Source organism: Monodon monoceros, unplaced genomic scaffold (genome assembly GCF_005190385.1).
Source record: "Monodon monoceros isolate NGI ecotype Baffin Bay Population unplaced genomic scaffold, NGI_Narwhal_1 Super_Scaffold_11, whole genome shotgun sequence".
Classification (NCBI taxonomy): Eukaryota; Metazoa; Chordata; class Mammalia; order Artiodactyla; family Monodontidae; genus Monodon; species Monodon monoceros.
Window position 1 is genome coordinate 134,158,508 of NW_021703767.1, and position 27,145 is coordinate 134,185,652.

The 27,145-nt window shown below is 36.9% G+C and overlaps 1 protein-coding gene across 8 annotated transcripts in view; it reads right to left on the minus strand.

Moving 5' to 3' along the window:
- TBC1D5 (TBC1 domain family member 5) overlaps positions 1-27,145 on the minus strand; it is a 540,605-nt gene that overhangs the window by 336,413 nt on the left and 177,047 nt on the right. The window contains exon 1 of one of the 8 annotated variants that reach the window (XM_029214156.1): positions 25,683-26,093. The exons of 6 other annotated variants lie outside the window; for them this stretch is intronic. The gene's annotated coding sequence lies outside the window, so the exon portion shown is untranslated. Of the gene's footprint in view, positions 1-10,288; positions 10,603-25,682; positions 26,094-27,145 lie in introns of those variants that run through there. One more of the 8 variants, XM_029214155.1, reaches the window with a different exon arrangement.

Sequence of the window (27,145 nt, forward strand, 5' to 3'; positions counted from 1 at the left end):
AAAGATTTGTATATAATAGAACAATTCATTTCCCCTGGACCCTCATCAACAGTGGGAAGCAGTAATTCCTTGGGCTTTTTTTTTTTTTTTTTTGGACCTATATGATAGTCAAATTGTATATTGCATTTGCTTGATACCTAGTGAGATCACTGAAGACTTCATATGTTTTCTCTGACATTTGTTATTGTCTTTTGTGGATGTAGTTTATTATTATGATTGCCTTCATGATTTGTAAGCATGCTTTAAATATTCAGGATATTAAACCTTTGTCATATGCTACATATGTTTTTCTCAGAGTGTGTCTGTCTTCAAATTACATATAGTTTTTGTGGAGGTAGTAACTTCTTCATTTTTATGTAGCCAAATATATCTGTATCTTCTTTATGGATTCTGCCTCTGGTATTACACTTCCAAAGGCAAGATTATATAAATAACCACCTGTGTCTTCTCATTTTTTGAAGGTTTTCCTCCTCAATTCTCATTTCTATAAATAATTCTAATTTTTTTTAGAAATTAAATTGTTTTTGAACTTCCAAGCTACACTAACTACTTATAATATATTTATGTCTGTAAAGTACAAATGAGAATTTGTACTTCCCAAATCAGAATCTTCCAAATAATAGACTGAGTTCGCTACTTTTCATCCAAAATAACGTAAGTAACATAATCTTTTAAATTTTAAGAGCAGGGGGGACAAGAAGAGGAAATGTGTAATGCTAAATTGGAAAAGCAAGTCCAACCAAAATGGGTATGTAATTTTAAAGGATATAGTCTCCACTTATGGAGGAAAATACCAGAGAAGCCCATGAACACACAAATCCTTGACCAGTCTTTTCCTATCACAAAATGCTCCTTTATCCTGTTTACTTAATTTCTAAAACTCTCATGTCATAAAAGCACTCTTGAACACTTTCTCATTTTTATCAGAACCCTCCAACTCTCACCCACCCTCACTCTTGGATCAGATGTTAACATCCTTTCCCCCTCAGCTTATGGTTAAAACAAAAGAAGCAGAGGGTTAGGCTAAATCAACACTTGGGAAAGCAGAACTTTTGCTGCCAACATAGTAAGAATTTCTAAAGCCATAAATCCTAAATCCATAAAGCTAAACCACTGTCAGTTCTTGTTTCTTATGTGTACAAATCAATTAACATATATGGAGCACTAACTATACAGAAGGAACTCTGGGGGATATAATCTAGTAGAGCAGCGGTCCCCAACCTTCTTGGCACCAGGGACTGGTTTCGTGGAAGACAATTTTTCCACAGAACGGGGGGGTGGGGGTGAGGGGTGGGTTAGGGGGGATGGTGTTGGGATGATTCAAGCACATTACATTTATTGTGTGCTTTATTTCTGTTATTATTACATTGTAATATATAATGAAATAATTATACAACCCACCATAATGCAGAATCAGTGGGAGCCCTGAGCTTGTCTTCACTTACCACTCACTGATAGGGTTTTGATACGAGTCTACAAGCAATTGATTTATTATGGTCTCTATGCAGTCAAATCTCTCTGCTAATGATAATCTGTATTTGCAGCCGCTCCCCAGCGCTAGCATCACTGTCTCAGCTCTACCTCTGATCACCAGGCATTAGATTCTCATAAGGAGCGTACAGCTTAGATCCCTCGCACGTGCAGTTCACAGTAGGGTTTGCACTCCTATGAGAATCTAACGCCGCCGCCGCTGATCTGACAGGAGGTGGAGCTCAGGTGGTAATGTGAGTGATGGGGAGCGGCTGTAAATACAGATGAAGCTTCGCTCACTTGTCCGCTGCTCACCTCCTGCCGTGCAGCCCAGTTGCTAACAGGCCACGGACTGCTGCTGGTCCATGGCCTGGGGGTTGGGGGCCCCTGTGGTAGAGGAGAGCAAAATGTAGATAAGCAATTATATTATAAAATAGAATCTGATACATTCTGCTGATCAAATGAATGAGCAGGTTAAAAAATAAAGTCCTCTACTATGGAGAAGAAAGGCTCACCAAATGCCAGCACCTAATGGGGTCAGGCAAAAAGCATTATTAATTACAGTTAACATCTATTAAGTAGTGAATATATGACAAAAACTACTCTAAACACTTCACATATACTCAGCATTTCATCCTCCCAACAACTCAATGACGTATCTTCACCATCATTTTCATTTTACCAAAGAGAAAACTGAGGTACAGAGAGATGAAGCAATTTGCTTACAGTCGCACAACTAGGAAGTGTTGAACAGCCAGACTGTGAACACATCCTATCTGGCTCCAAAGCTCACCCTCTACTCAGTACTACACTTGGCTCCTGTTAAGTCAATGAGACAGACAAGAGAGGCATAAAACAAGGGGGTCTAAGAGGACTGGGTCTGTGAATTACTGGAACATCCATTTCTCTGCTTCAACATTTTCAAGAAAAACTGGAAATCCAGAATTTTATGTGAAATCTCTTTACTTGTAAGTGTTGGCAAATAATAAAAAAAGAAAGAAAGAAAGAAAGAAACTGTGTGGAACTGATTAAACACGTCAAAACTGTATTTGGCCATGGACAACTATTTTAATGTAAAATTCATATTCTCTATACACTTTGTCATACTCTTTAAAAATATAAGGGTAAACATTCGAAATGAGTATTGCAAGTTAACTGCCAGACTTCCTTAAAATTTCTTTAATATCCTATACTATGTTTTCATATCATTTCTCATTTTTATAGTATATACTTCTGTTAGACTTCATATACCTAAAATATATAAATAAGGGGATGTTATATATTTTAAACTCTATGAGAAATAAACAACAAGGAAACTGATATCAAAGTGTATTTCAAAAAGGAACATCAGAAGAAAAAAAAACCCTCTCTATGGCTAAAATAAAATACAACATGACGATGTTCAAATATTCACTCAAGATGCTCAAAGAGACTTAAGGTCTTTTAATCTCCTTAGAGAAAGTTAAGTTCAAGTCATTCACTGATTTTAGCTTTAATAATAATTCTTTAGAAATTGAGATGTCTGTGGTAACACCCAATAAACAGAATACAAAGTTTACCAAACATACCAGTCTACAACCATTCTAGAGAACCAGGCATCTACTATATGCTAATTAATCATGCCTATAGGTTGAAACTGAGTCACTGAAATGCTTTTATTGTCAAATAAAGCAAACCTGCTGAATAGTAATAATGAGTTATTTTCAAGAAATACGTTGAAGAAAAAGTTTGGACAATATCCTTAATTTTCTTTTAATCGTAGATTTAAATAATAATCTAGTTCAGAAGTAACTTATTAAGTAGGCGCTGTTTTGTTTTTTGTTGTTGTTTTAAATACAAAGGGCTATTTTTGCTTTTCAGAACATAAAAGAATATTTAACTTTGTTGGTTACTGCTACTGTGATTACCTTATAAAATCACAATACAACGTTGCTTTCAAATATGAAGTAATTTTTCCAATTTGTGTTCTGTGACTATAACAACAACCAAAAATAAAGCAGAATAGCAAAGGTTTTTAAACAAATGTATCTATATTTGTTTTAATCACTATTTTGAATAAATTTTGTATCTATGAATATCAGACTATAAGAAAATATTTAATAAAAATTCAAATACTTAAGGGAATTTTTTGTGGTCTGAAGATTTTAAGATAACCCCTATAAAAGTCAAAATGGTATAAACATTTTGAAACTCACAGTGGACCACTGCATCTTATGTTTGTATACTTGCTATGCCTTAATCTTCTCTACACAGAAGCTAGACATATATGTAGAAAAATATATATATAATGACCAAAAATATGTATCTTAGTAAATGACTACTCAAATCCATAATTGATGGAGTTCAGTTTTCTTAAATAATGCCAAGTTGTCTCTAGAATTTCTCTGACTGACAAAAATGGTAAAGAATTTTAAAAAATAAAGGCAATCTTATTTTTTCTAATTCAGAAAGCGCAGCAATATACCTTCTAAGACCTGAGAAAGGAGATATCCCTTCTTTGCTACACTTACTATAAATAACAAAGTTCCTACTGCACATGAACTCAACATTCACAAAACTCAAAACTGGTTGTGCAGCGTGGTTTTACTGCCATCCTGGTCACAGGAATTGACACATTAGGCTGAAAGTGCCATTTAAAATCCCAGACTAATCTTAGGACAGTTGTAGTGGCTTCACATATCTGGTTCTTGCAGTATTAAATCTTAAGATAAAAGTGATCTGTCTGAGAGAAGGGAAGTCTTGTGAAAATAGTATTTAATGAAAGGGTAGGAGTTCAGCACTAAAGCTTGGAAGACAGTCTTAAAGTATGTTAATTAAATTTCAGAATAATCTATTTTCCATGTAAACTGAAGCAACACAAGCAGTCTGTAAGTGAAAATTTCAAATTATTATCATGATACAGACAAAACAAAAGGTTAGCTGAATAAAATTTCTCACTTTTAAAATGGCATCATATAAATAAAACCTCTAGAAAAATAGTTTATTCCCTCTGAATCTGAAGTTCTACGTATTTCAGCATATATTCATTCTATCACTGTTTCTATTACATAGTCATAGAATTAGCATTCTGAATTGTGTCTTCGAAAGACATCCGTATTCAGAAAAGCTCATATAAGCATACTCCATTCATTTATATTCTTGCCTGATGGTAAACTTAGAAGTCAAACACTGAAGTTACAGAGTAATATTACTTTACATAAAGATATCTCCTGTGAGAAAAGCATATCAAAGAGCTTAAATGAACTATTTTCAGAGCACAATTATAAAAGGGGGAGAGCATACAGCATGAATGACTGTTACAGGTAGTATGCATTCACCATGATGGGTATGTAACCTAAAATATGACATCTTGCCTACAAAAGCAAGAAACTGATAGAAGCTAGATTTTTTGTAATTAAGAGAGTAATGGACCATTACCTGTAGAAATGGCAAAAAACAAAAACTTTTATTTAGAAATACTGGTAGCTAGAGGTAAATTTGATGGTCAGGAATAATGATGTTTTAAAGTCTTAAGTTACAAGGGAGAGAAGGAGGTAGAAAAGGAGCAAGGAAGAAAGAAAAAGAAATGAGAAAGAAAACAAAGACAAAGGATGAAGTCCCATTTTTAAATTCTGTCAATCGTGAATGCAAGAGTGCTACACTGGACTTTAAATAAGTTAATTAAGTATTAAAATCAATCATCTGAAAGTCTTAATATTTAATATTGGTTAGATTGTATATCAAAGTAGTTTTATTATTTATTGACTCTAAACCTTTCCAGAATACTTCATCTGACAACAGGGGGTCTGTTTCTCACAAGATAAATGCATTTACAATGCCAAATAAATTATATATAAAAGAGTTTGTCTTAATACACGTCATTCAATATTAAAAATCACCCATTGGTAAAATCCTGAAACCCTAATTCATTTTTACCAACCACACAATTGTATTATTCAAGTGCTGTCTATTAAATACCTCAGTGTAGGTATAGGACTACAATGAGGGTCTACACACTGAGAACAATGATCAAAATAAAATTAACACAGATTTAATCCTTATAATTAACAGGCTATTAGAACAAGAATTTTAGGGTAAACAATCCACTATAAATATACCAGATTCACAAACGATACACACTATCAGAAACATGTAGAAGATACGAAAGGTTCACAGGTGGTCTTAAATATTTTATATTACAAAATAGGAATATGTTTGGCCTTTCAATATCCAAATGCTATAAAGTAACAGAACGTGGCAGTTGTGACCATATAAACAAGAGGAAATTGAGCGTTATAAAGAGCTAAAGTGGCCTGACAAAAAGCTCTCCAGCATGTATGCTCATGTGGTTTCAGAGTTCTCTTGAATACATGCTCACAAAGCAAAGACTGAGAAAGCAGCTCAGCCTAGTAACCAAGCGTTTCGTTTATTATAGCCTTCCATTGCTATTGCTGTATTTTATATGTATAGACACCACCTCTAGCCTTTACGCTATTTGGTCAGCTTTTCATAAAATCAAGAGAACTACAACAATTAGAGGAGTTCAGGAAGAATGAGCAAAACAGAAAATGAAAAGAGAAAACAGTCACAGTAACTTGTCAATTACGTTAAACTGATGATGATGTGAAGAACAAGGAAAAGAAATAAATGGCTACTCTTCGCAGAAGCATCACATCAAATCAAACATTTTGGTCAAAAAACAAACAAAAGACATCCCCTTGGGGGCTTCCCTGGTGGCGCAGTGGTTGAGAGTCCGCCTGCCGATGCAGGGGACACGGGTTCGTGCCCCAGTCCGGGAAGATCCCACATGCCACGGAGCGGCTGGGCCCGTGAGCCATGGCCGCTGAGCCTGCGCATCCGGAGCCTGTGCTCCGGGAGAGGCCACGACAGTGAGAGGCCCGCGTACCGTAAAAAAAAAAAAAAAAAAAAAATCCCCTTGGTGCAAGCCTGGGGAGGCCTGAGTTGTTTCCAGAAGCCTATGAGCAACTGTGAGGAGACCCGTCTGAAAGTCCGTGGGGATCTTATATTTAACCCTTGGCTATTAGTAAGTGGTAGGGCTGCGAAACCCAAAGAAACGTTACTAAAAACAGTACTTTTAATTAAACAATAATAACAGCAAAAACATAGCATTTATTGGGAAGCAGGCACTGTTTAGGCACTTTTACATTTCAACCTTACAATTCCTCTGTGTAGCAGACACTCTTCATTATCCCCTTTTATGATTAGGCAACCACAGAGAAGTTAGAGAACTTAGAGTCACAGAGCTGTTAGTGACAAAACCACCTCAGGATTTATAGGATGAAAAGTTTTCTTTATTGTTATGTTAAATATAATGCACAGGCAGACCTTGGAGATACCGCGGGTTCGGTTCCAGACCACCGCAATAAAGCAAGTATCGCAATAGAGTCACTGGAATATTTTGGTTTCCCGGTGAATTGGAAAGTTATGTTTATGCTATACTGTACTCTATTATGTGTGCAATAGCATGTCTAAAAAATGTACATACCTTAATTTAAAATACTTTATTGCTAAAATATGTTAATTATCAGCTGACAATGCAGGGTTGCCACAAACCCTCAAATTTGTTAAAAAACACCATGATCTGCAAAACACAATAAAACGAGGTATGCTTGTAAGGGAAAGCATTCTAGTTTACTTTTCTCCCATACAAGCTTTGCAAAATGTAGGATTAAAAGTTCAATAGGCCCTTTATATTTACAGGGTATATGTGCCCTCCCAAATCACCATCTGAGAATAAATGCATATCTAGAGAGAAAAGAAAATAACAAGTAAGCTATGGATGCAGACATAGTTTATATATGCCTCAGCAAAATTATAATTTATGAGTAAGCCACATGACCTTTGGAGTCACTATCAAACAGCCAAAACTGTGAATTACTTAAATCCCGCAATGCTATGATTCATATTACGCCAATCACTGCAGTTCCAAGTAGCATCACTGAGGGGAGGCCAGCTGCTCAGAAGCATCACCTGATCCTCTCTAGCCCAAGTAGCCTACACAAAAATATCTATACTTTCCTCCCTCCACAGTTTTATTCATACCTCTTTCCCTCCTGATGAGGCCTTTCCCATTCACTTTTCTAAATCCTAGACATAATTTAAACACCCATCTTTTCCTCTGTGGACCAATGCCAGAAGTCATTTCTCCCTGCTCCTCCATAGTAGCATTTCCCTCATGTGATGGGCCCCAGGAGCCTGCCTGCAGGACAATATTAAGCAATAAATGCTAGTAGTTAGAATATGAAGAACTACGTTTGTTCTAAATACATTTTGGTCAACAGCATTAGTACCGATTTTTCTTACAGAGAGAAGGTATGTAATTGAAGACTTCAGTAAAAAGTAAAAAAAATTTTTTTTTTGCTGTACGTGGGCCTCTCACTGCTGTGGCCCCTCCCGTTGCGGAGCACAGGCTCCGGACGCGCAGGCTCAGCAGCCATGGCTCACGGGCCCAGCCGCTCCGCGGCACGTGGGATCCTCCTGGACCGGGGCACGAACCCGCGTCCCCTGCATCAGCAGGCGGACTCTCAACCACTGCGCCACCAGGGAAGCCCAGTAAAAATTTTTCATTCAAGTTTCTGCTTCCCCTCTGTAGTGTGACCACTCCTAACCCCCTCATTGTAGATTCATCTCTCACTGACACTCTGGCAATACCCTCCCCTAACTGGTCTCCCAGCTTACATTCTTCCTTGCTGCTGTTAACAGTGTTGACTGCCTTTCCGACAAAATTCAAATTTTGTTCCGGTCCAAGTACTCCTGGAGAGATACCCAGGTGGGTAGTTATAATTGGTCTAAGCCAATCGTGATGGTCCCATTTCCTGTGTCAGATTGGTTGGGATGAGCCATTCGATGTGAATGGAAGTTGCCCTAGAGGTTTTTCTCTCAGTTACAAAGACTCTTAATAGCAGTGGATTAACCAACCTAGATTCACCCTACCTCTTGCCATCTTGCTATAGGTAGTAACAGAATCCTTACTGTATAACCCAACTGAGATTTCCTGTTACTGCCAGATTTCACAGCCTAGCATACCCACCTCCTACAGTCCATTACCACACAACATCCAATGCGATTTTTTTCCATTGTAAACTGTTTCCCAACGTACTTGGCATAAAATCCAAACTCTTGTTAAGAGGCCCTGGATCCAGACCCACGCTTAACCCTCTGACCCCACTCTCCCCTCGGTCTGGCCACACAGGACTTCTTTCTATTCCTTAAACAAAAATCCAGCTCGGGGGGCCTTCCCTGGTGGCGCAGTGGTTGAGAGTCCGCCTGCCGATGCAGGGGACGCCGGTTCGTGCCCCGGTCCGGGAAGATCCCACGTGCCGCGGAGCGGCTGGGCCCGTGAGCCATGGCCGCTGAGCCTGTGCGTCCGGAGCCTGTGCTCCACAATGGGAGAGGCCACAACAGTGAGAGGCCCACGTAACAACAACAACAAAAAAAATCCAGCTCAGTGCCACTCTAGGTCTTCGCACAACCCCATTTCCTCTGCTGGGATGCTCTGCCCCTTAATATCCTTCAGTTATCTGCTCACATGCAGGGCAGCACAGAAAGCTTTTCCTGGAGCGTATCTAATCCACTGGCAAATCTTGCTAGTTCGACCTTCCAAACAAAATCAAGCATTAGGCCGTTCTGTACCACAACCACCCTGACCCAGGTCACTGCCAGCCCCGGCTCGGACTATTTAATTTCCTCCAATACGGCTCCCTGTTTCCAACCTGGCTGGTCATCTATGGTCCATCGACCCACAGCAGTCTGTGTGATCCATCTCAGATTTTAACTCAGCTCGTGCCTCACCTCTGCTCAAAGCTTTCCACTGGTTTCTCATCTCACTCAGAAGAAAACAAAAAATCTTCACCGGACTCCACAGGATCTTGCCCCCAGCACTGCTTTTTTTGAGCTTTTACCCTACAGCTCCCCTGCCCCTGCAACTCAGGCTCTCCAGGCCTAATGGCCTCTTTGCAGCTCCTCACATGTGCTAGGCAAGTTCCTGCTGCCGGGGGCCTTTGCAGAATACTTTCCTCAGTTCCTAAACACTTCCGTGAGGTATCCATCCTCAGAGATGGCTCTCCCACACTGCCTTTCAAAGTCCAGGTTCAACCGTCACCTCATTTGTTAGGTGACCCATGATCACAGGGCCACACTCGACACACACCCTCCCTTACTCTTCATCCCATTACCCAGCTTTACTTATAATATGTATCACTGCCTCACACAGTACAAACTTACTCGTGTTTTGTTTAGCGTCCCTCACCCCCTATTATAAATTCTATGAATGCAAAGGCTTTACCTATTTTATTCACTTCTGTATCTCCCGTACCTGGAAGGTACCCTTATTTTTTTTATTATGGCATTCCTGATGACAGTTTGGACAAATCCAATAAAGTACAAATTAGAGAAACCTAATTTGAGTCCCAGTTAGTTATTAATTTAAATCAGTTTTTCAAGAATTCCTAGGTACATGTTAGGGATGTATATTAGCACAAAATACATGAAAGAGATTAGAATTAAAGATATTTGAGAAGACAGATCCCATAAAACAGACTAGAGATTAGGAAGATCCTCTAATAAGAGTTACTCTAAAGAATCAAGGACTGGTCCCTCTAGGTGAGAGGTAGCACAAGGCCCTGGGCTCTCTCTTGGGAGAGCCTGCGGCAGCTGAACAAACATTCGGTGCTGCTGCTCAGGACTCGCTCAGAAACACAGCATGGGAGAAGAGAGCCCAAGTTCCCTGTAGACCAACAGGTTCTCAGACACCCCCCAAACCCGCCCCCCCCGCCCACACACAGACACACACACACACTCTTCTGCCACCTGCACTCACCACACTCTACAGTGGCCAAACTGCTCCCTTTTAACGTTGCCCATTGGTTAGAAATGCTCCACGGAAGCCAGGGAAGACCAAAGACGGCAAGAAATCCGCACATTTTACCCAACCTGTGATCCGTGCTCTGTGAGTCAAGCCCAACCACTTACTGAAAAAATAACCCATGTCTTGTTCAGGGCTGGAACCAGAAGGTTAGCGGCTCAATATACTAGTACAGTGGGTGAGAACTGGCATAAGCCCTTGCATTTCAACTGTAAATGCTTAGATTTTGAGAAATTTCTGAGAAACTAGCAACATATGCAAGCTTTACAAAGTTAGCCATCCCACAAATAAACAATAAAAGGACCACGCACAGGCCAATGATGAGAATATGTCATAAACCCATGACAGTGATTAATCAAATTAATGAAGTTCCTGACAAAAGTTAACCACTGGAATTTCTAAGTTTCCTTATGTAAATTACCAAAACAAACAAAGAAAAAAGGAATAGTATTTCAATGACAAAAGTAGAGTTTGAAAGTATTTTAGAATAACATCTGGTTTACATTTGACATCAAGGAGATGATATCTTGTGGCTAATCTTTTAAGCCAATTTTATTAAAAATACACAAACACAAAGAAGGTATGCTATAAAACTAACTCTGTATCTCCTCTTGTTTTGAAAGATTTTTTTCCTTTTATTTCAATTATCTCAATTATCTTTCTCTTCAGAAGAAATTAAATTCTAGCTAAAAGATGTTTTTTCCATTTGTTAATTTCATGTAAGACCTATCTCATGACTAACATGAGAATTAAATAAGATCACGTGTGGGAACACATACCAAAAACTGTAGTGGAACCGAGGTTCTGCGTTGTAGTTTACTGACAATAATAATCAGTATTAACATTTTTTATATAAGATAGCAGATGTATGATTAACTACATCTTTTTAAGGTTATATTGATACTTCTACTAAGTAAAAGTGGTGCAGACTGCAATAGAGAGCAAGAATTACCTGGAAGAGGGAGGCAGGGAAACATCCTGTGGGAGGGCTCAGGGGAGACGCAGGACGTGCACGTTCCATTCAGAGTCCTGAGGAGTCAGGCTCAGTAAGTAAGTGGAGACTACATGTGTAAGGCTTGACTTACAGACCACACTAAGATCCTGAGCTGTTTCCTAAGGACAGTGGAAGCTACTGAATAACTTTAGGTAAAGAGGAGAGAACGCGGGCTGTGGCTTCTCCACATTTACTCTTTCTTCAGCTATACAAAACTGCATCCCTCAAAACTTCCATACATATGGCTCCTCTGTCTGGCATTACTTTCCTCGCCTTCTTTGCTCAACCAACTGCTACCTGTCCTTAAGATTCAGCTCAAAAGTCACCTTCCCACACCTTGCTTCAGACACCCATTTACCTTGTGTACAACTCCACACTAAAGTGAACCATTCTTCAGTATAATGGTTGGTTTTCCACTAACCTCTACTCTTTCTAAGGAGAGAGGACGTGTTTTATTCATCTATACTCCAAGGTACGAATGTACAAGCACTTGCAAAAATCATTATTCAATGAATCAACAAAACCCAAGACACGATTTAGTATAATTCCCAGATATGAGGACTAATTGAATTATACTTGCTCCTATGCATAAGCATACAAATTGAAATGACTTAAAAGGGCCTCACAGTATGTCATAGGAGCGAATACTGTCTTAAATTACACTGAGCTACAAGAGCTGAGCTATGCCCCATACTGTTTAATATGACCTAAAACACTCATTTAACAAATACATGTTGAATACCTACTAGGGGCCAAGTACCACAGCACCGTTCCTCATAAGAAACGCAAATTCAATAAGCAGTGAGCTTAATTCTATATGCTACTTGGTGAAAATTACCACTGTGATACTGTATGTTACAACAGCACTGAAATGTAACACTCACTTCCAACCATAACTCTGGACATTCTCACATCAGATAACAAACTAGATCACTCAGAATGTTTCCTTTTCCACAAAATCAAAAACCCTTTTGAAATGTCAGCCTTGAACATCATAAAATTATACAGAATGATGAGGAACCAAGACTATAGTGCATATAAATATGAGAGCATATTAGACTGCATTTAATTACCAGTTCAAACAACAACCTGATCTAACCTTTGACAAGTAAAATAAATATTCTGAATAATTTAACTAAAGCAAACATTTGCTGTTAATGCTGCTAATTATAGTAAGAGCTGGAAAGAGAAGGGGAAGAGAGATGACGAAAGGAAGAGAAGGAGAGATGGAATTTTTTTAATTAAGGTTGAGATCTGCAACTATTCTTTGAAACATGTATTTTTTCAATGAATTCAATTCGCATAAAAGGGCAAACTCAGCTGAGCAAAGTTGCTTTATGAATACTCAGATAAAGTAACATTTATAGCTGATTAGAGAGCCCACTCTTTCAGCCAGTAAAAATCACTAGACTACCATGGGGAGGGGAAAACTAGGTACAGATGAATTAGGGTATAACTGTCCCCCCTTTCATTCAAGGGGCTCAAAGTTTAGTGAGAAAAAAGCTGAGAAAATAGGTTGCCAGCCTTAGCATTAATTAATCAATTGAAATAATAAAAATAAAAATACAGATGCCCAGTTTAATCTGAATTTTAGAAAAACAACAAAAGCAATATTTGGAACATGCTTAAACTAAATGTATTCATTACTTATCTGATTGTGCATCCTGTATTTTATCTGACAACCCTACAAGTAGATAAATGAAGACAAGTATTTATGGGAAAATATGTGGTATATCCACTGTAGGAGCTCCAGGATTAAATGAGACCAGAACTCTCAAAAGGTGAGATCCCCAAAGAACTCACCCTCAGGCAGGAAAGAGTTGTTTTTCCAGAGCTGCTATCTGATTGCTAATGGGAAAGACCAAAATATACTGCAAAAATGGACAGCTCCAGCCCACCGGAACTTGTTTTTCAATTGTCCTAAGAAAAGGGGCTATAAAAAAAAAATACAATAAACAAATGAACAAACAAATGTCTTAATGGAAATCATCAGCTACTAAATGGCAGAAAAATGAAACATCCTGACAAAAATCCAGGAGCCACCGAGGACCCTGCTGAGTGGAAAGAGAGTACAGGACTATTCTTATATTGAGATTATTATCTTTACCCCTGAGAAGAGGTGCATTTAGAAATAAAAAATCCAAAGAAAACTGAACTTTGTTAATTTGTTGAGACCACTCTTATTCAAATATATAATCTTCTCATTTGTGTATTATAAATGTTACCTATGATTGATACTGCACAAGAATCTAAGGTATGATAAGCTCTTAGTGTAGCCTTAAATTTAGAATAATTATTCAATAATGTGTAATGTGAAGACAAGTTATACTCCATATGAAAACTGCCAATTTAACTGATTAGTAACTTCAAAAGGGACTACCCTATTTGCTCGTGTATAAGCTTCCACATGAGAACCAAGAAGCCTCAATATGAACATGAAAATGTTGCGGTTATAGTAGAAGATCACCATTATTAATAGAGGCAAGAAAAACTCCAATTCCCCAACTTGATGACATATAAATATATATAGATTTTATGTAATTGATAACAGAAAATGGCAATCATTTAAAATATTAAAACTTACCATAAAATAATGAATATGACTTGAGGGTTTCTCTCAGAAACTTTGATATCCAGGTTGATTGTAATTGTTTCATCTTTACCCAAAAGATATGTGTGCATGTAACTTCTGTATGTGTTCTAACACCAAAACCATTTAGATGTCCATGTAAAAACACTGATATATATGCGTAGCTTAAAAATGTAAACATTATAGGCTCTCAAAATAAGAATTAAAATACTTAGGTTTCACTTTTATGAGAGGGAAAGTTTCAAGCACTGACAAAATGGAAGATGGATAAAGAAGAAAGGGCTAATTATAAAGACAGAAGACAATACATAGCACTCACATAATATCTTGATGTCACAACGCTATGACTATACTAAAAAAAGTTTCAAGACATTAATGCATACTAAAAAACAAATTAATTCCATGAACTCCATATAGAGCCAATGAAGGCCTGAAAGGGTTTACCAAAGGGTACAACTAACAAAACTGTATAAATAAATACACAGATAGTGATGTGGGTACACAGTGACTACAGAGAAGCTACACAAATCCTATCCCAATCACCAGAGAATTTCACCAGCAAAAATAGATACCTCTTCTTCCTATGTATATGCTTTAGGCAGAAGATAGCAGCACGCTAGCTCCAAAATTTCATTGAATACCACAAAAAATGTTTAAAAATACATTAAATTAGATACGTATAATTCTTGCCATACCGATTTAAATGAAATCATTGTATAATTTTTAAGACTTTGATAATTTGCTCCTAAACTTCAGTAAACAATTTAAAAGTAGATGACAAACTTCACGCCATGCTTTCCTATTTGTAAAACAATGACACAGTCATTTGGAATTACAATGTGGTACTTATATACTGAACAAGATATATAGATATCTGAAGGCCCTGAAAACTGTGTCAGGCCTAGAAATTTTGTCCTAGTTTCTAATTAGTTTCTAATAAACAGGATCAAGCACTTTAAGTGTTATTATTACAAGTAATTTTTTCCTATAAAAATAGAGGCTTTCAAAACCAAATAATTTCCCCCCACGAGCCCAAATATACTTGTATGTGTACATTTTTACAAAGTCTTACTTAGCAAAGAAATGTTTTTATCCTATAACTTTTAAAACTATAAAGGTATATTTTAAATTTCCAGGATTTTAAATCCTACAAAATCAAGTAAAAGATTAAGAAGGCCAATTACTCTTAATACAGTAGGAAGTTTCTGTTGAAGTTGTGTAAAGCTCTAAGTTTTTAACCAAATATTTGAGAAAGGTCACTACTTATTTAAATGTGGTAACTTAATATAAGTAGTCAAAGCAGTAAATTTACAGAGTTTAATTATAAAATACACTTGTATGGCCTATTCTCTTTCTCATATTCAGAAACTAATACTTTGCTTTCTAATATAATATGTGTTATTTATATATAGCATGTACATCCCTTGGAACACCAGCATTATTCCTTACAAAATTTTTCTAGTGATTTACTGACAGAGAGCCTTAGCACCAAAAAAGAAAAAAAAGTATGAAAACGTTACTACTAGAATTTAATGTTGGACATGGTGAGTGAAATTCTTGATATATTTCTCTAAACCGTCTCATTTCAAAAATAATTTTATTAAGTACGCTATAGAATTTTGTGCAAAACAGCAATTGTGAGCCCACATGGCAGGGCACATACACGTATCTATAGTTAAATAGGCAACCAAATATAAAAATGGATCATAAAACAATTTTCATTAGAAGCATGTGAACACAAAACTAAATTTTGAGATATACTTTAACGTTTAATGTAATCTTATTTTGAGGACAAACCTAGTAATTTTACTAGATTTTAAAACCTCTAAACTGAAATTTTAAAAGTGAAATTGCTGGATTAAATCCTTTCCCCATCACTAACTCTAATAAAATATTGTCAAACTCCTATCCAAAGTCACTGTTCCAAATTACGTGTTGATGTGGGAGAGTCCCTAGTTCTTAGTACCATGAGCCGTTTCATTTTTTGTCAGTCTGAATGGTATGAAATGGTATCTCATTGTGGTTTTAATGAGCATCTCCTTGACTACTTGATTGAAAATATTTTCATTTATTAGTCAGGGTTCTCTAGAGAAACAGAATCAATAGGAGACCAATAGAGTACTTCATACTATATAAAATAGTATATATTTATGTAAAATAGTATATATTTATATAAAGATATATATAGAGAGATATTTATTATAAAGAAATTGGCTCTCATGATTATGGAACCTGGAAAGTTCAATCATTAAAATGGGCAAGCACGCTGGAGATTCAGGAAGAGGCAATGTTCTAGCCTCTCAGACAGGAGGAGACAATGTTCTGGTTTAAAGGCAGGAAGAGATGATGATGTATATGAAGTCCAAGTCATTGCACTGTAGAATTCCTCTTGCTTGGGGGAAAGGTCGGCCTTTTGTGCTATTCAGACCTCCAACTGATTAGATGAGGCCCACCCACATTGTGGGGGCCAATCTGCTTCCTACCCGTTTAAGTATTAATTTCATCCAAAACACCCTCACTGCAATACCCACAATAATGTCTGAGCAAATACCTGGGCAGCCCATGGCCCAGTCAAGGCGACAAATAAAATGAACCATTCACATCTGTTTACTGGCCATTTGAGTCTCCTTTTCTGAGTGCTGACAGTTCATAGCTTTTGCCCAATTCTCAACTGGGCTGTCTTTTGCTTAATGATTTATAGAATTTTTAAAAAAATAATGGATATACAATAATTCTAATACAGTACTGAAAAACAAAAGTATAATGCACATTATATTATTATTCAGGTATACTTTAAATGGTTCCCATATGGTGAATTATATTGCAGGATGCATTCTGGAAAAAACTGATTTAAAGAAAACCACATTTTCCCTGTGCACATATGGTACAATGAACAACAGATTATGCTCCTGAACAAGAAAGAAACAGAAATAATTACGATAATACTTTTCTCAATGTCTTTCTCTGTGCTAAGAAATGTTTGCAGAACTGATGATTATTAATATTTAACTGAATGCTTACCGAACTCCAGACACTACGCTTTATGTTACTATGCCATTCAACCTCCTCAGCAGTCTTATCAAAAAGGTGGCATTATTATCCCTATTTTGTACAGGTGGATATTGAAGCTCCCAGGTTAAGGACCTCAGCCCAAGGTCACACACCGAGTGGCTGCGACATGAATTCAGATTTTTAGAAATTCATTAATAACAAACAAACAAACAAATTCATTGCAAGACGTCCCTCCTGGCTTCGCACTATGTACAGTGGCACTGGGAAAGGAACCTAAGGGAATAAAGAAGGAAAAGAGACAACATCCTTGCTATCTTGACACTAACAATCTGTCAGGAGGTAGAATATGGAAAATATATAGACCTGGTAATAAAAGACAGAATGTCATAGCAAAGGAGATATATTAAAAGAGCTCTGACCCTAAAAGGTCAAGGGATAATTACAAGGGACTAAATAGACTTCATGGAGAAAGCAAACTTATCTAGGACAGGCTCTGAAGGAAGAGTAACATTTTGACTGGCACAGATGGGCGGAGAGAGCTGAGCAGAGGTCAACTCAAGAAAGATTGTTCCAAAGGCAGCAAAATGAACAGCAAAATAGTAAATGCCTAGGTTTGCAAAAGGGAAATCTGTGATGAGAAAAAGGCAGCTGCAGAACAGACACATAATATTATAGCACACAAAATGCAAATTATTAACAACAAAGCTTTATATATGAATAGCACTTTGCACTTTACGAAAACTTTCACATATACCATGTGATCTCAACGGGAGTGACACTGTCCTTGAGGGGATGAAAATTGGTTATTGGGGTGGGGTGGGGGGAGATGTTAGATATTACAATGGCTTATGGCCCTCCAACAGGCCACAGTACCTAAACAGACACGCAGCGCATCTGTGTACATCTGTGGTGCTAAAACGTCACTGTGAAAGGAAGATGATGAGGGGGACATTTTTTTAAAGAATTTTTTTTAGGGAAGCAGTAATGAAAAAAAGGTTGATCATCCCGACCATCTAGTGGGTAAGAAGGGTAACAGTCCTCTTTTCAAAAAGCACATGAGAAAAATAAAACTCAAAGAGTTAAATGAATGAATAAAGGAGAGCATCAGGTAGCTCACAGCAAAATGAAATGCTACTGTGTATAAGAATACTTTGGGGGGATGTGTGTGTGTGTGCAACATAAAATAATATGCAACCCCACTCATAATTAAAGAAATGTCAGCTAAAAAATCTAGATGTAATTCTCATCAAATTTGCCAAATAAAAAAAGGTGGATAATACCTAGTGTTGATAAGGATGTGGAGAAATATGCATTTTGATTTTGATTAACTTGATTATAGAAGCGCAAATTTTTGAAAAGCAATCTGGCAACAACTATCGAAATTACAAATGCATATACCCTTTGGTTCAGCAATTCTGTGAGGAACTCTTCCTACTGACATACCCTCTAGCCAAATCCATGCAGAAAGAGGTTGACTGTAACAGCCAAAAACTATAAACAACCTAAATATCCATCAATAAGGAACTGGTTTTATAAATTTTGGTAATCCGGAAATGGAATAACACAGAGGCATTAGAAATGTAAATTCACTGATGCAGGAAATATACAAAGGATACTGAAATCAGCAAGTAGCAGAATATATATAGCATGACCCCCATTATTTTGTAAAAATATATAAATATAAGCTTGCTATGCATGAGGAAAGATTCTTCAGTTTAGAGCCCTGTGTATGCTTTAAAAAAAACTAAACCATGAGGATATATCCTATAAGAAATATTTGCTTTTAAAAACATTAAAATGACTTGTTCAAGTTCATACGATTAGGAAGCAGAGCTATTAATAAAATTGTATTCTTTCAACTCATAATCCACTTTATATTTCATATTATATTACTTGATAAAGCTTACTACTGTTCAGAAAAATCCATTTGGTTAACTAAATATGGTAATGTCTGTGGTTGCAAAACGCCTACTGAAATATAAATACACCTAACAGGTTCTCAATACCTTTCATGACATACCCATATCTATCTTTCTAATCTTCTTCATATCTTTTCATTCTCTAAAGATATCCAGTGTTTTCCTACCTCTCTCTATTTATTTGGGCAACTAGCCTTGGTCAAGGAAACCTATCCCAACCCATTCCTCTCTCTGAACCTTTTTTTTTTTTTAAAACTCTTCTAATCTCATGGCTTAACAAAGAATAGATAGAAAATATTGTCAAATTAATGAATAAATATCCATCAGACCCGATCTCACTAATCACTTCTCGAAGTTCATCTCACATATTCCATTCTCTCTGAAATGTTTCCTAACTCCTTTTCATTCAATTTTAAACTGTTAAATTGAATAAATTCAGAAATTGGATCATGTAAAAGTCAGTCCCCTATTTATACTTCAAATGAGAAAAAAGTTAGTGAAACAGAAGGTTTCTTTCTTCTAAGAGAACGAAAGGGGAAGACGAGCCCAGAGAAGAGGGCCCAGACGGCACCAGCACCACCCTTTACCATTCCTGCAAAAGGAAGCCTCCAGCCTAACACTATTGACACCAGGCACAGAGTCACAGTTTCTAGGCTCAAACTGAGAAAATGTCTTTACTAACTACCTAAACTTACGCAAGTTGGTTTAATGCCCTGTGCCTCAATACCCTCAATGTAAAAGTGGGAAGTACACATTTCACAGGTTTTGTGAGGACTAAACAAATATCCCTGAAGGACTTACACCTGAAACATTCGTAGTACGCACTCAATAACTGTTAGCTATTATTGTTATTACCATCACTGTCACACTGTCACTGGTCCGGTGGATATATTTACTCAGCTAGGTGATCAGAACAAGATCAAAAACAAGATGGTACTTAAGAGTTCAAAACCACAGATCCTTTGAGGGTCCCATTAGATTTGTTCACTACCTTACACATTAAAATTAGATTTCATGTCATGTTTTCTCAATATGTCTCTTGAGGAAGGAAAGAAGGTGGTAAGCAGAAACTGGAGAAAGCAGGGGTGGCACAGGTATAACATACATTCAACTGAATAAATACCTGTTGAATCCTCCCACGTGCCAGACGCTCGGCTAGAAGATAATCATTTGGTGGTAAACAAGACAGTAAAAGTCTCGAAGAATTAATATTCTAGGTGAAGGCAAATACTAAATGAAGGATAAAATATAGTTCGCACGTCAAGTAGTGTCATGTTATGAAGAAAATGTAAAGAGGATGAAGACACAGAATGACAGGGCAGGACTGAGAGCTTATTTGAGAGCTGGGAGCTTATATAAGAAACTGTAGTCTTGGAAGGCCCCAACCAGAAAGTATATAATTTAATAGGAACAGGTGTACAAATACACACTTTATCTTCAGAATCAAAATACCAACCACAGGGGGTGGAAAGGGTTGATGGTTACAACTAAGCTCAGCAGCAGCAGCAAGGTAACTAGAGGTCATTTCTCTCCCTGGAGGAAGTGATCATAATTTAGATTAAAGGAACGTGAAAGGAAGTACAATATTTTACAAGGAATAAGCATGAGAATTAACCCTTCCCCTCACAGCCTCTTCATTCTCTAGTTCCCCAAGGCACTCGTGCATATTTCAATATTAGGCATAAAATATTATCCATCAGCCAAGGCTTTTACCTGGAATACTTGTATTTGTTTGGAAACTAAGTGGACAAAAATCTCCTCCAATTATTTACCTAAGTTCAAAAACATTCTCAATTTCTTTCATGAGGAAAACTCATTTTTTACATTCCAATAATACATAAATTTGTTTTTTCCTTACAATTCAAAGATAAAATATTTAAGACAGAGCACTAGCTTATTTGACCTATTAATGCCAATATATAAAGAAAGCAAAAATATTGAAGCCTGAAACCGAATTTAAAAGTATAAATATCATTAAGTAAATCCAAGACCTTGAGTTGTTTTTCAGTAAAGGACAACCATCGAAGGTCAGGAGCTCCCAGCCCAGTGTCTGGCATATCCAGTCCTAATAAGAGGGAACTAAGGGAGAGGATGAGCCCATGAATGAGCTGGAAAAGAAAATTCTGGCACCAACTCACCCAACCTCCGCTTCATGGGGCACAAAGGCAAAGCAAAATCTGAGTCTCTTCTTTCATTGATTAAAAATATTGCCCTTCCTAAAACCAATTTTAGTCAGAAACTGCTAACGGTAAGTATGAATTGGATAAATTTATTAATAGAGTCAGTATAAAAGAGAGTTTGCGAATTGTCTAATACGCCATTAGGCCCTTAATGGTTATCAGCCCTCTGAGCTGTGGAGGTAAATGACAAAAGAAAGTTTAGTCAGCTCTAGAAATTCTTCTGGATTTTGGTTTCATGTAGTATTATGCTTCTGTTATTGTACTTTTTTTTCCAGAACAATTTATAAAGCAGATAAATCTGTAAATCTAGGAACTCAACTGTATGTCTGTTTCTCTCTTTCTCTGCTCCCCCCACCCCCATACAGACACAGACACACACACACACACACACACACCCTCTTCATTTTACTTCACAGTGAAGTACCTTCATGAAATGGAACTTCTAAAATATACTATCTTCTACCTATATAACTAAGAGCAACATTATATTTCCTTAAACCCGTGGTGAAGTTCTCTACGGCAATGGCGAGGGGAAGTAGATAGGAGTTAGTATACAGACTCTCTTCCCTAAAGAAATAGAACAACAAAGTAAAAGACAGAAATGAGGGCTGCCCATTCTAGAATTATACAACTGCACAGAATTAAATAGCTTACTTTAGAAGTTTTCCATCTTTCAGGATACTAAAGCATTATTTCTAACACATTAGGTGAAGAAATTTAATGACTGATGCAAAAATCTTAAAACTACACAAAAATGTCCATATTCTCTTCATTAATGGAAAACCAGTCTGATGCATAAAAGATACCTCTTAGGATAGAAGCATGTCTCCTATGTAAACAGTATTAAATGTACATGGATATAGGTCAAAGGATAAGGAAAATTTAACTAGAACAGAAAATCTGATTCAGATTCAAATTAACATCTTCCCCTTACCTCTTCCTTCTGGCACTACTTGCAAAACCTGTACCAACAAACTATCACTTCATTATCTTCCCACAAGACACTGGTTTTCTCTAACACTTCGCATGCTTCTAAGATAGCATATCTGACATAACACCTCCACTTCTGTCCCACACTTAACAAGATAAAGAAAAGGAAGAAAGAGAGTAGACAACGTTGGTGTTAAAAGTGCGAGAACACAACCCTTCGTGAACATTCAAATTAACTATAGAGCTCAAACCATTTTCACCATTTTCCCATATAGGCATCTGCCATGTTCTGAGTTTTCCCTTTAAAGTACTTAATACACTGTAGGCTCATTCACTCTGTGTTAACTGATGGCAATCATTAACTAATGGTAGGAGAACCAGTCCCATTTAAACTAAAATATTACTAAAATAAAGCACAGTAATTAAAAACCCCATGGTGGTTGTTTTAATGATTTTTGTTTAATCAAAGTTGAGTAATCAAACGCGGTCTTTGAAAAAGGCTATTTTTATTTTTTTACCTAAATAGGATCCCTCAAAGAGGGAGTAAATGGTAAGTCTTCAATTCAACTACCCAGTATCAAACTGTGTAACAACATAGTGTTTAAGCTTTCTTCAGTGATAGTATTAAAATGAAGATGTAACTGATTAGCTCTGCCTGCTTTGTAATAATACCCAGAATCATGTGTAGTGATCTACATGCAAAAACATGCAAGATTTTCAGGGCTGAGCCACGAATTAAACCTAGAGATCAGGAAGTGCACATATTTCTCTCCAACCAAATCCACTCACAAGGCTGTCTCCCAACAGGTTTATTTCAGTGCTTCTCAGTGTCTGTGTACCTGGGGACAAGCGTTCAGAGGGCAGGAATAGGCCCATACACTGTGCTTTCATGGCCCCGAGCACAGCTACATTTACACATGATGCTTACTAAATCCTAGTTGAAAGGCATTTGACAATACAATTGCTGAAAAATTCAATGTTCACCCTGCATGTGAAATCTTGTGCCTTGTACCTTATGATTTCAGCAGTGCCATGTGTGCTGTGATAGTTAAGGGCCTGTCAGTGTTTCCATTATAAACTCTGGTTTTCAGAGGTTTGTATCTTGGCCTATAAAAATAGATTCCGGTCTGTAACTTGGCATAGAAAGTACTGGTATCAGCCCAAGAGAACATTTTTTGTTCCAACGATTAAAATAAAAATCTGTTTAGTAGTTTTAAGTTAAGAGAGTGTTAAAAAAAAAAAGGGGGGGGCAGTATAGAATGTTTTTAAAAACACACAAAAAACCCAGTGCTCTGGTGTCTCACTCACTGCTTCATTTTAGATTTTGAAATGATTAACACAATATAAACCAATGATACTGCGTAAATGAAAAGCCTAAAAAGGGTTTTAATTAAAAACATTATGGTCTGGGACTTCCCTGGTGGCACAGTGGTTAAGAATCTGCCCGCCAATGCAGAGGTCACAGGTTTGATCTCTGGTCCGGGAAGATACCACATGCCGCGGAGCAACTAAGCCCGTGTGCCACAACTACTGAGCTCCTGCACTCTAAAGCCCACGAGTCACAACTACTGAGCCCACGTGCCACAAGTACTGAAGCCTGCACGCTTAGAGCCTGTGCTCCACAACAAGAGAAGCCACCGCAATGAGAAGCCAGCACACCGCAACGAAGAGTAGCCCCCGCTCTCTGCAGCTAGAGAAAGCCCGCACCCAGCAATGAAGACCCAACACAGCCAAAAATAAATTAAATAAATAAATAAATTTATTTTAAAAATAAAAAGATAAAATAAAAGCATTATGGTGGATACCAAAAAAAATCATAAATTTTTAACAATTACATATGTAGGATTTCAAATAATCCTCACATTTAAAGACTGTCCAAGTACTCACTGACAGTAAACCAACACTATTTCAAAGATATGTTTTTCCAGATATGTAAAAATTACTTTTTAATGAATCACTAAAATGTAGAGTTACTTCACATTAGTGGAAACAAATCTTCAATTCTATCTTCAGTTTATGCAGCAAGAAATTTCTAAAACAAATTATAACTTAAATGTAAGAAACTCTGAAGTAGTCTTATATACTGTTTATTAAAACTTTAAGTTTTGTGGAGTTTTTTTTTTAGCTTAATATAGATGTTTCCTTCAAAAACATAATGCTGTTATATAACACTGTTGCATCTTTCAAAAACACATTTTTGAAGCAATAACTTATATTTGTTAAAGGGGGTATAAATTGGTACAACTGCCATGGAGGGTAACTTGGAAACAGCCATCAATTATATGTGTGTGTATACACACACACACACACACACACACACACACACACACACACACACACTCTCTCTCTCTCTCTCTCTCTCTCTCTCTTTGTCCTTGAAATTACATTCTTATGAAATTATGCTATGAATATACCTGTATATATGTGAAATTATAGATTTAAACACACAATAATATTCCTCACAGAATTTTTACGATAGCAAATTGTTGAAACCAACCTGAATGTCCATCAATTGGGGACTTGTTAAATAAGTTATATTGTACATGCATACAGTGGTATTACCATCTAGCTATTAAAAAGGAATAAAGAAGAAAAAAACATACAAAAGAACGATGTATTGACACAGAAAGACTTCCAAGTTATAATAAGCGAAAACAGCAAGGTCCTATGTTACTATCTGTAGAAGGAGAAAAAGAAGAGGGAAGAATTATATATATATATTTAGAGAGAGAGAGAGTTGTATATGCTTTTGTAAGCATAAAACATTTCAAAAAAGATACACAATAAACCAACAACGGAGATTAATGTTTTCCACAAAAATACTGTAATAATTTTGGGTGGCATTCCTAATCAAAGTCTCAGTATCAAATAATATAAGGAAAATCATAGGAGAAAGAAAAAATAACTCTAAGCTTGTATGATTACTGAAAACATTACAATTAGGTATTATACCTACATTCAGCCCAGTGGTTCTCAAATGTTGGTGTACACCAGAATCACCCAAGGTCTCAGTGAAACAGAGTCCTGGACTCCACCCTCAGAATTTCTGATCAATAGGTAAATCTGAGCTGCTGGTCCAGGGACCATGCTTCTAGAGAATCTGTTCTAGATAAATGACTACCTCTTCAAAATTGTACATAAAAACCCACCTGGTACAACATTATAATCTAGTTATTACCAATAATATTTCAATACTAATGCTTGTTTTCTTAAAACAAGAAGTCTGTGTGGTGAGGGTGGATGATGATTTAGATTATTCTAAACAAGGTGAAATAAAAGGGGAATTTAGTTCTATTGTACTTTTGAGACTTAGCCTTCCATCTCCATTTCTGCCACTAGATGGAAACCAGTACAATGATTAGCTGTCAATTTGCAGATATAAATTGAAAAATATTAAAATAAATTGAGGTGAAAATTACGTCACATGGTATTAATTACAAAGGGACCTATAGCTGTGGGTCCCTATACTGACATATTTCTTTTTTGTTTATGACTATATTTATTTTTTGATTAACTGTATGTGTCATTAGCCATTGGCCTGTAAACCGTATCAACTTCAAATAGAGGTGCTACGGGTTGATTTATGACCCCTCAACATTATATGTTTAAGTCCTAATCCCCAGTGCCTCAGAGTGTGACCTTATTTGGAGACACAGCATTATGGGGGAAAGTTAAAATGTCATTATCAAGGTGGGCCCTCATGCAATATGACTGGAGTTCTTACCGAAAGAGGAAACTTAGCCACATACAGAGGGAAGATGATGTGAAGACACAGGGAGAAGATGGTCATCTACAGTCCCAGGAGAGAGGCCTGGAACAGATCACACAGGGAGAAGATGGTCATCTACAGTCCCAGGAGAGAGGCCTGGAACAGATCCTTCTCCAGAGTGCTCAGTAGGAAGCAACCCTGCTAACTCCCTGACCTCAGAATTCTAGCCTCCAGAACCGTGAGGTAATACATTTCTGTTGTTTCAGCCACTCCGTTTGTGATACTTTGTTATGGTAGCCCTAGCAAACCAATACAAGACCTTTCTGTTTACTTTTTTTCACTTTAAAAGGTTGAATGACTACCGTAAGCAACACCTTGTGTCAAATGCTGAGATCACAAAAATGAGTAATATTTGCCCTCAAGGAGCTTACCGTCTAATGGTTTATTACTTAAGAAGACATGAATGTTCACTATTCATTAATAGTGAATATTCATTAAGATTTCAACAGTGTTTTCAGAGTTTATTGATGCTTGATTCAATGAGTCACCAAGAAAAAGAGACACCAGCACTGAATACTACTTTGTTTCTATTGTCAACCATAGAACTGTGTCAACTTTCTAACTGGTCTGTCCAACCCAGTGTATACATTAGTGCCAGCGCCCTTCCAGCCAGCATCCTTCATGCAATTTCCCTGATCAAAATGTTTCAACAAATATCTTAAAAGAACATTCGCTTTTTCCCATTTCAAGTTCTAGTCAGTCATACCTCTCAACAGATGTATGTAACGTCAAACTAATTACTTAAAACCATTGATTTAGTCTGCACCTAAAAACCTGAAATGGCTTTAAAAGAAGAAGCAATTATTTATAATGAACAGAAGGGGTAGTAATAAAGTATCATGTAAGACACTTGTGTATAACTATTCCCGTTCAAATAATCTCTCACAAAGTTCCAACAAAGGATTATCTCAAATTTTGAAGTAGTGAGGGTACAATGTGACAGTTGTTCTTGATTTGTGGGTGCTTCATAAAGTACCCACGGCTATCATGGAAATCCTATCTCTAGATTCCAAAAGCTGTATGTAAACTTCTCCTGGAGCTTGTAGCTTACATAACCTGCATTTTATATTGTGCACTGGGGCTTACAAACAGCTTCAATTACAAATGAAAACTTAACTTTGAATTTCTTGCCATTTTATTATCAAATGTCTCAACAACTGAATTAACCATTATACATATAGTTATCCATTTGTTTTAGCTTTATAAAAACGAACGGCATTCAACTGCCAGAGAAAAATAATTGTTAGTACTAAATTTTCTCTAGCATTTCTCCTCCCTTCTCCTTTCCTCTCAACAGAGTTCACATACATGGTTTAGGAATCCCACCAGGCTGCTGATAAACCTCAATTATGTGACAAGTAAATATATTCACTAAGTAAATAAATTTCACACCTTCAAAAATTATTAAAGACTATTTC